The sequence below is a fragment of the Hipposideros armiger genome, unplaced genomic scaffold (assembly GCF_001890085.2).
Source record: "Hipposideros armiger isolate ML-2016 unplaced genomic scaffold, ASM189008v1 scaffold_230, whole genome shotgun sequence".
Taxonomy (NCBI): Eukaryota; Metazoa; Chordata; class Mammalia; order Chiroptera; family Hipposideridae; genus Hipposideros; species Hipposideros armiger.
In genome coordinates, this window is record NW_017731580.1 from 2,478,259 (window position 1) to 2,489,352 (window position 11,094).

An 11,094-nucleotide genomic window follows, 5' to 3' on the forward strand; every position below is an offset into this window, starting at 1 on the left:
GGCTGTATTCTGAATAGTTTTTACCTTCTACTTCACTAACTTTCTTTTTAGCTGTGTCTATCTGTTCACCACGGAGTTTTTTAATCAGCATCGTGATCAAACTACAGAAGGTGCCAAAAAAACTCTATTAAAATTGTAATACGCAATTTATACCAATAACAAAAGATGAATACAAGTCACGGTTGACATCTGCAATTACAAGAGGTGCTCAAAGTGGTTACCATTCAGCATCCAGACACTTCTGATTATGGTGAATGTTGTTTGGTAGACTTCTGTGGCAAGAGTGTAAACTGTCTCAACACCATAGCAGAAGAAGCAGGATTTGTTGCTGTGCAAGGCCTCCCAGATCTTCCCTTGTGCACATCACACACAGGACCATGAGTCTCAAACTCATCATGAATGTGTGCAATTGTTAGGCGCATTGGAGGTTCTGTTGCATACTCACACATCCATTGTTGTTGTTCTTCCACACGTTCTTGAATGTCAAATACCACTTCAAAATGGTCCTGCACGTTCCTTGAACGACATCTTTGTTTCCACCATTTTTTTTTTACTGTCCTTCCTGTTGCATGTTGAGGATAGCACTCATTTGGTTAACACCATCTTTTGAGCGAATGTCATACTACGCGTTGCTACCATAATTAAATTCAACTTCAAAAAGTAATACATAGATAACATCTTTTTAAATGTGTATACATTTTTTTGGCACCTGGTATTATATTTAACAATCAACAACATGTGAACAACAACAACAAAAAAACCACAACTATACATTAAGTACTTTTGTTGGAATGCTTTGCACTTTCCACAGAACAGAAACTAAAATACTTCTTTTATAGGTGGTCACAAAGACAGTCCTTATTTTTTTTTAATTTTTATCTTTTTTGGCAATAAGAATGTTTTCTAAAACATTTCTTGTAGCAGTTAGGTACTGCCACTGTGGTTGGCTGAGTTCACAAGCCTGTTGTAACCTGTAGCTTTTCTGTCACTTCTCTTCTGATAAGCTTTTTTATTTTCCCTTGGAAGTGATTAAAATTTTCTGCCATTGTCATAACTACTGGTATTGCTGGAACTCTCATAGCACCACCTTGGTTTCAGTATTGGCCTCTACCACCATAGGGGCCAGAGCTTCTGCCTCCAAAGTTTTCTCCCTACATGGGTCCAGAATTTGAAGGGTGATTGTTGTAATTGCCAAAGTCATTGTAGCTTCCACCACCTCCAAAACTGCTTCCATCTTTACCCACCCATGATTGCCATTATATCCACCATCACCATGGCTGCCACCAAAGCCATTATAACCACTGAAGTTTCCTCCATGACCAAAGCTGTCATTCCCTCTAAAACCACCTCCATCACCACTGCCAAAGTTTTCAGAAGCACTTTTGGATGACGCATTAACCATCTCTTGTTTATCCAAGGTTCTCCTTACTTCACAGTATGGTATTTCTGAGTGACAGTCTTACTCATGGAGTTATGGTCACCAAAGGTTACAAAAGCAAAACCCCTCCTCTTGTCCCTGCCCTAGTCATTAGTGAGTTCACTCCCCTCAACTGTCCCAACTATGCAAACTCATCTCTTACATGATGTTAGTCAGTGTCTTCTTTTTTTTTAAAGATTTTTATTGGGGAATTGGGGGGATGGGAACCGTGCTGGGGAATTGGGGGAAGGGGAACAGAGAAGTTGCTGTCGTTTTGTTCTTCAGTCTAGTTGTGGAGGACGTTGCTTCACTGGCCCAAGTTGGCACCATCATTGGGCTCTTCCCGGGCGAGGCAGATCAGTCGCCGGCTTCTGGACGGCCGCTCACTGCAGCTGCTGGCTGCTCACTGCAGCTGCCGGCCGCTCACGCTGGCTGCTGGCTACATACAGTAGCCCGTGGCAACCCACTGCCACAGGGGCTGCAGCCTACGCTGTCGCCGGCTACTCATGGCAGCCCATTTCCAGGTTGAGCTGTTGTTCAGCATCTTAGCTGTAGAGGGCAGTGTCACTGGCCCTCATATGTGGGATCCGAACCGGGGACCTCTGGCATCCCAAGCCAGTTCTTAACCATCGCACCACTCGGCTGGCCCAGTCAGTGTCTTCTTTAATGCCACATTTTTATAGGTAACTGGGCACCTGGTCTTTGAAACCTTCTCTTGAACCCTCTTTGTTTCTATTACCCTTCCATCCACCTTGTATGGCCTCTTGCACTCATGACTGCATCTGCTTGCACTACAGTGGCACAGGTGACAAACCCAAAGCTCCTGTCACTCTTGGAGCTTGCCTCTTTCATTACCACGCAATCTGGCTCAGAGTGACTCCTCAGTCTCATTGGTTATATTGAAGTTCAAGCCTGTAATGAAGAGTTTCTGCAGCTCTGTGGGCTCTTTGGGAGACTCTGAGTTCGACGCAGGGGCAGCAGGAGGAAAGACTTTAATAGTGTTTCCTCCACTGTGGCCACAGGCAGAAACTCACTGAGTTTGTAGTGTCAGTTGTTATATTTTTAATTTATAAATATTCTTTATATTTTTTCAAATATCTTTTCGCTTAAATTTTTTTCTTTAAGTATTAAATATTTTATTCGTGTTTATTATTCATTTTTAATTTTTCTTTTACCATTCTTAGACAGATTTGTTTCATAGTCTATGTATAAAAAAATTTAAAAAAACTACAATATTGCCACAGGGATATGAAAGAAAGTTTGGGGGAATATAATTAATAATGTTGTAAATATTGTGTAGGGCAGCAGATGGTCACATGTCTTGTTAGGGAGACCACTTCATGGATTGGGTAGACGTTTGATCACTGCACTGCACACCGAAAGCTGATGTTGTATAATATTGTATGTCAACTATAACTGAATATATATATATAGTCACGGGACGTGGAGTATAGTGTGGGAGTGGAGTCAATGGAATGGTAATAGATATGTATGATATCGGGGCGGGGGGAGAGGGGTAGCAGATTGGGGGAGAGGGTTGTCACTTTGAGGGGTAAAAAGTATAACTATTTTACTGTGTTGTACACCTGAAACTAATTAAAATTTTTTTAAAAAGAGTTGGTTTAAGAGCGTGAGCTCTGAGCAACAGGACTGCCAGTTTGATTCCCACATGGGCCAGTGACGCTGTGCCGGAGCCAAGCTGAGCTGTCGCTGAGCTGCCAACAGGTGGCAGGATGGCTCAGCTGGTGAGAGCAAGTGCTCCTAATGACAAGACTGCCTGTTCGATGGTGGCTATGCCCACTCGCAACTAAGACTGATCTTGGCACCTTGAGCTGAGCTGCCGCCCGGATGGCTCAGTGGATAGAGCATGCACTCTTAACTACAAGGCTGCTGGTTTGACTCCTGCATGGGATGGTGGCTATGTCCACCCACAACTAAGACTGAACACAGCACCTTTAGCTGAGAGGCCACAAGCTCCCAACGGGAAGCAAGATGGCGACTGGCGCCCTCCACAACTAAGATTGAAGAACAACAACTTGGCTGGTCCCCTTCCCCAATTCCCCAACACTGTACCCCTGCCCCAATTCCCCAATAAAATATTTTTTAAAAAGACATTTGCTATCTGATATTCTTAGGAGTCTAAGTCTACGGTTTGATTTTCCTGTAACTCTCGATATTGGTGGCTTACTTTTGGGTGTGTTTTTTCATTTTAGATTTTGAATTCGGGTTTGGTGAAGCTTTATTTATGAAACCCCTCTGCAGCCTGGTTAAAAATGTGACCTTAAAGAGGTTTTGTTCTTGCACCTGCTAGGTACCTCGATCAAGAACTGTTTTGTTTTGTTTTTAAGGTTAATTTCTTGGGTAAGCAATTCCTGGAGCATACAAGTTATGTAAATTCTGACATCATATTAAGGTGAGGAAAGGCTGGTAGCTGTGAGTGCTCAGAGCTATACATTTATTTTAATTAATTAACTTATTTTTCACTACCCTAATTCCATTTCTTGACACCCTAGTTTCCAGTTTATTCCCTGTGCTGATGGTTAGATTTTTCCTTATTGGATGTGTAGCACTTTGAAGGTTCTGATTTCACGTGGGGAAGGGGTGGGATGTTGCATCCTAATTCCAGTTCCTCACCTCAAAAAGGCCCGAGACTGAACTGATATGGCCTTTAAAACCCAACCTTCTGGAGAGGGAGGTTAGAAAACCTCCACTGGGGTATCAAAGCTTGACTTTTAAGCTTCGTTTTATTTTTGGCTTTTGGAGCTTTTCTGTATTTGAGGGTGGGAGTGGGCAGAGTTCACTTATACATTTTGAAGGATGCTTATTTTTACCCGATGTCAAATTTCTAGGCGTTTTGTAGCAGGGTGCTTCTTTGGGGGATATTTAGTTGGCTATATTACTAGAAACAGAAGTCTCATTTATTTCATTTACCTTATTCAGTGCTGTTTCTCTAACATTCGGGAAAATATTTCGTAGATGATAAATTGTGCCAGATACTTGTCGAATAAATCATTGTTAAATTAAGGAATAAAACCAAATAACATTCATTCATTTTAAAAGAAAAGTTCCTAAAATAGGTTCTTAGTCTCCAGACAGCATTAGTAAGGGTGAGAACTTTAGGCCCCATTCGAGGACAATGAAAGGAAAATGACATTTGAGGGTGAATTGTTCCCCCTCATGGTTGTCAATATAATCTACCTAGGGATCTGATTCTGCTATAGTTGTTATAAGGAAAAATGCTGACATGTCCAAGAAATAGGAAACTTGCTTTTGGACATCATCTCACTCTATTTATTGCTCCAAAAGAATGAATCACATTTTAGGTAGGATTACACTCCCTAGATATTTATTTATTTATTTATTTATTTATTTATTTATTTATTTATTTTAGGGACCACCTTCTTCATGATCTCACATTTCTTAGCAGCTTTCTCATAAATTAAAATGTATATCTGGGGACAGGTTTTTTTTTATCATGAATAAACATGAGTGTAAATATATTCCATACACTTCTAGCAAAATTATAATAAAATTTCTACCCTCTCCCCTTACCCATTGTTTAAGATTCCATTTAAACAAAGTTTTTCTCTCACTCACTTACACACCTCAGATATTCATGTAAAGACTTGTCCTTGGTTCCTTGACATTCTGAAGAGACGTTTCTTTTTCTGATTTGGCCACTACCAGAAACAATCCTAATCACAAGGCCGGACGAATTGTGCAGTCAGTCATAGGTCAACGGAAGGTCAGTGCTGGCAACGTCTACTACTCCGGTCCTGCTGGACTCTTTCTAGATCAGAAAATAGAGGGGGGATCACGTATTGTTCTTATGTTATCTAAGAATCTAGGATTATACAAATCTTCCCAGTTTGCTTTATGGAAAGACCACCCATACTTCATGTTAAACAAGGTGACAATATTATTATTGCTAATAGATGCTCATGTGATATTTATATACACTCTGTACCTTCAGAACTATTTTAAAATACATTTGAATACAATTCTGAAAAAAATAGTTCTTGGGCATTGTTGCTAAGAAATTTTTAACTGTCTCCTTCTTCAGGTAAGTGGTCAAGACTTATGAAAAATACTTTAAATTATTGACATGCTAATGCAAACTGGATAATCAAGCATTAGGTAGGAGTTTGGAAAAAACAATAAATAAATTATGATTTATACTATGTCTGAGTTGATAAATAATATTTTTAAACCATCTTCAATTGTGGATTGAATCTCCACATGATAGAGACAGTAGATTTCTATGACCAGGAATCTCAGATTTTCTAGGAGAATCTTAAAACTATTTTATTTGAAATAAAAGTACTTTGTTAAATGTATAACTAAAAGTTGCCTGATTTCTGGTAGAGCTTTGTTAAATGTGTATCTGCATGTATTTTGCTGTCTGGATTGCATATAAATGAGATCAGAAATTCTTTGGCAATCTACACATCCTCATTTTTGTTTGGAGAATATGGTTATGGAATCTACTAAGTAATTTTCAACAGCCCACTGGACAGAACACTTCTCACTGAGTTTTAACCAGAGGGAGCCCTGGTATACTGAAAGGGCACTGGAATGAGAGTTAGAAAAGAAATATTTAAGTCTAAGCTCTATCTCTATGGAGCCTTTTTATGACCTTGTGCAAAGTACTAAATCTCTCTGAAACTTGCCTCATTTCAAAAAAAGAGGATAATCATATTTATATCTAAGGGTGGTTCTAAGGACTAAAGCCCATCATGCATGGGAAAGTACTTGACAGGTAATACGTAAAGTGTGTATGTTCCATGCTAGCCCTCCTGAAGGCTCTGAGCAGGGCCTTCTGATCTAGTCACTATTACATTTCCAGGATGTAGCACAACTGTTGACTCACAGGACATGCTCAGTACAGCCTGACTGAGTGACTAATAACTGTTCTCCCCTGAAGATGATTCAGAGCATCTTGCTTACATCACAGTCCAAACCATGAAATTTACTTTGTTTTCCCATGAATAAAGTAAGGAGGTTGGCATAACTCATGTGCCTTGTTCCTTCCAAAGGTGACATTCTGTGATTCCATGAGTCCTCACACTCAGGTTCCTGAAAATGTCACAGAACCTCACTGCTCTGTTGAGGTCCCATATCTACATGACAGAACAACATAATTTTCAGAAACGATTTAATTATATGTCTACAATATGCAAACCAGAGGGATCATCTTGACCCAATTATTCAGTCAGTTCAGAAAAAAAGAACAGAAAATCACCAGTGAATGAATGGTTAATAGCCAGAAGTATTCAAATTCATTTGTCTGTATAGACAGTCTACTGAGTAATTCTTATTCCAGTTACTAAACCCTGTAGAAGAGGGAAATTTCTCATCCGTGAATCATGATTGTAACAAAATCTCCAAGGGCTGGTGTAAATACTTTAAAAAACACCAGTGCTTATTATTTCATGAGAGTTGCTGAGAAGATAAGGCATTGTTTATAGTTACAGCAATATAGAGGAAAATTAAACCCGTACTCCCTTCTCCTTCTAGTTGTATTCTGAAACTGGGAATATTTGTCTTGATTAAGCACAATTCCACAATGACAACTCAAGAGTTCAAGGTCCTTCATGAAGTCTTCATTACTATTGGAGAATAATAATCAAGGGGCAGATGACAAAGTTTCTATGGGCTGGTAGACTTTTGGAGACTCCAATTCAGATTTCGTTTTCTGTATTTCCTGCTATTTGTTCGGCTGGTGTGTGACCTCTACCTGTAACATGAAGCCCCTAAACATTTACAGATGGGTTTGCCAAGCTCCCCAGCCTCTGCTGAAGTAACCAGTGTGAGCAATCCAGCTGAGCAGATACTAGATGCATCTTTGTCATTTATTATTTGAATTGGGTTTATGGACAGTAATGTGACTCCCCTCATCTGTGGGACTTCACAAAGCCTGCAATGCTATTAAAATAGGATTGGGTGGACCACCTGGGGAAATCCAGAGTCTGTGATTCAATTACAGGGGCTTTAACAGGGTCAGTCACGACTCAGAAATTGCAAAATCCAGTCAAGAATCCAAAAATAGTCTAAGTGGTCAATTGATCATGTTGATCAGATTTTCATTATGCGATGTTATCTAGAACTAGACAATAGCATGAAAGAACAGATGAAGAGTTATTTGTTCGCCCGAGTGGTTCTCATCTGCTCTTCACTGCTTTGGGTGGCCGGAAATGCAAATTCAGCTTGGTCCATGAAAGTCTGTGAAGTAAAAGAAGACAGGCTTTTTCTTCTTCCTTCTTTCAAACAGTTATCGTCTGCCTGCAAGTCTCCAGCCAGTTGGGGGCCCTCTTTTTTTTTTTTTTTTGTCTTAGCTGAGCCATCCTGCCACCTGTTGGCAGTGCAGCGGCAGCTCAGCTCGGGCTGGGCATCGAACCACTGTTGCTCAGAGCTCACACTCTTCAGAGCTCTTAATCAACTGAGCCACTCAGCCAGCCCAGGGCCACTCTTTATTGTGTCTGTCACCCAGGCTTTTCTTTCCTCTCCCTCCCCTATCTCTGTCCAGCCTGTGCTGTCCTGTCCCACCTTGGTCGGGACACCTAGGACAGCGCTCTGATTCCTTCCAGCCACACAAGGCTATGGTTACCCGCTATGGGGACATTCACAGTATGTGTGTGTGGAGGGGGAGGGGGCTTTCGATGAACAACCTGAAGGTCACACACACACACACACACACACACACACACACACACACACACACACACACACTGGACTTCAACTGGAAAGCTGCACCATCTCTTTGCTTGAATCTCAGACTTTCTCCATTTTGCAGTGTTCCTTTTGCATTATTACCCTCTTTTCTGCCCTGAGAAACTCAAAATTGCTCAATGATTTTAGGCAGCGCTAGAACATTCTCACCCCTCCAGACCATATCCTGGGCTTTTTCCCCCCCGCTAAGTGTTGTGAAACTGGGGAGTTCCTAGGAATTCTGCTGCTAGCTTCTAAAACTACATTATTGTTTCTCCTTGCTAATCTTCTATCCTTCCTTTAATTCCCATCTTCAGGGACCCAAGAGCCTCATGCGTTCCCACCATCTAGGGACACACAGTGTGGCCTAAGTGAGTTTCTAGTCTCAGCTTGTCTCATTCTGCCCATGATGCTGAGGGGTTCTATGACAATAACTTTTCCAAAAGATTGCTTCCCAGCTGGTCTGATGCACTAACACTGAGAACTCATCCCATGAAACCAATACTCCCAGTGGTGCCTCCAACTGAAAATGTCAGGGATATAGGTGGCTTGCTTTTGAATAAAGGACTTAACCCAAAGTGTTAGATCAATAGTTTGAGAACCAGATGCAGTTTTACTCTTATCCCTTGCTGCCTCCTCCCCTCACTGGAGACACCTGGCAATGTCTGGGGACACTTTTGGTTGTCACAGCTGGGGATCAGGGGACTTGCTCTGGCATCTAATGAGTAGATACTGGGGTTGTTTCTAAAAGCCCTACAATGCACAGGACAGCCCCTCACCCAAAGGGCTAGATGACAGGGAAATGTCATTGACAGTGTTTGGGTAAAAATATTTTTGGGAAATGCCCTTTTGTAAAACACACAGACACATGCGACACCACCTCTTCTTCAGATCACCCAAGCCTGGGAGTTTCTGGAAGGACAATGGAATCCTAGAGGGACAGGTGAACAGCCTGACCTAGAGCCATCCTGGGGTGCTTGAAGAGAGCACCTTGGTCAGGTTACCCCAAAACATAGTCCATCGTTGAGGAGGAAACGAGACTGGATTTCCTTTGCTGGGAGAGTCTATTTCCATGTTTTGAGGTTTCACTCCTTGGAGATGAGCAGCACACACCATCAGGATGCACAGATCTCAGTGAAGGGGTGAGGGGCCTTATATGTTTTCAATCAAGCTGAGAAAATACCATTTCAACCCAGAGCAAGCACTTACATGGAAAGCAGTAATTCAGAGAAGTCATCAGATGTGCAGAGATTGAATTTATAAGCACTGCCAAGGCGTGCTGGCACCTGAGGGCATAACCGCAGGAGAACACCGACTGGAAATCTGGAATCTTTCCCAGTCCAGATATAAGTCTTACCCATTAGCTCCCAAGAGCAGTTCTCAGTAAGTTAAGTCAGTGGCCTTCCCTGGAAATCCTTACAAACTTGAAAGACACCTCTTGATCAAGTTGTGTTGTGTGGTCCTGAGAAGAGACGTGGGGGTACTTCCCATAACCTGCAGGGAATTCTTTTCATCAGAGGGTTTGGCAAGATGATCATAAGTTTAAAATAACAAAGTCAACACTGAAAATTCACTTTATTATGTTTTGATTTTACAGAAAATGTAGACTTGTAAATAACAATAGTTCTTTATAACAATCTGCGTGTCACTTTTATTAGCCTGTGGAAGTGGGAGGTTTGGTTAAACAGGAACCCATGTGACTATCAGGAGGAAAAAAACCCTAGAGCTGGAACAACTATGATTTAGAAAAATAATGATCATGTTGGGCTTTGCAAACCACCTGTCACCTTGCTGATCCCCAGAAAAATGTAAAGAACATTCTCACGGATGAGTGAAAATTTTCTCTGCCTAGGTAAGGAGAAGGTCAGGACAAGCACGCCTCAGCTGTCAGCTCGCAGAGTGCATGGCTTTTCAGAAGGTCAGCACAGACCTGACAAAAGCAATTTACCAGCTTTGGAACTTGTGAGGTGTATTTGTTAAGAGCACAACTGTTGCTCTTCAGCTAAGGGAACCCAGGTTGAGTACAGTAAATAGACACAAAAGGATGGTTCTGGTCCACTGAGCCTTTATTTTGAGAGTGGGCGAAAGGGGAGATGAATGTTCCTCAGCTTAGCGAGACAGCACGAGCCCCAGGCCGCTCTTTAATAAGTGAGAAGGAATAACAAAATCGTGGCTTGAAAATGCCACCAAGCACAGAAGCACGCACAGTCATGTTAGCTGCCTCTGACAAAGAGGCCCGTGTCAGGTCTCCCAGGCTCGATAGAAGATTCCTTAATAAGTTAATAGAGCTGAGAAATGTCAACATGAAGGTAGATTTGCTGAACGTAAAGCTCCTTCTTTGAAAAAGAAATGTGATACCTGATGAGTTCAAGCTACATAATAACTCCAATAAAAAAGAATATGGTTGTGACAGTTGAGAGTATCTCTGGAAATTAGTGTTGGTAGCCTCTGGCAGAGCTACACCATAGGTATGGAAGATCTGGGCAAAGGCTTCGAGCCCTGAGCCTCAGAAGCAGGTGCTGGGAGGGGACAGGTAAGCAATTGCGGGAAGAAGGGTGGAGGTTACCAACAGGAGCTGGAAAAGCAGTCTCCACCATTACCCAGCTCGCCGGGCTGTTGGGAACAGATACCCAGCTCTTTCCCTCTCACACCCCTCCCCATCATCTGGCTCCAAGCAGACTACGTTGCCATCTGATAGCTCCTTCTGAGATGCTCATTTCAATCTGGTGACAACTCTATGAGACAGTCTGTGTTCCGGGGTGCTCTATGCCCCTCCCACTGCCACCCTGAAGCATCTGTGGTCCCATACCTTGCCAGGGCCCCCATCTCCACAGGGCACAGAGCCACAGCTGAGTATGGTCATGGCATTGGGGGTTTTTGTGCTTGAGTTTAAGCCATTTGAAGGGGTGAAGTGGTCTCTCAAGGCAGGGTATTAATGCTTTCAGAGCATGAGGAGCTGTCTGGGAGAC

General features: G+C 42.1%; 1 pseudogene; it reads right to left on the minus strand.

The window, feature by feature from the left end:
* Positions 1-1,029: 1,029 nt before the first annotated feature.
* Positions 1,030-10,951, minus strand: LOC109389339 (heterogeneous nuclear ribonucleoprotein A1-like; annotated as a pseudogene).
* Positions 10,952-11,094: the final 143 nt, after the last annotated feature.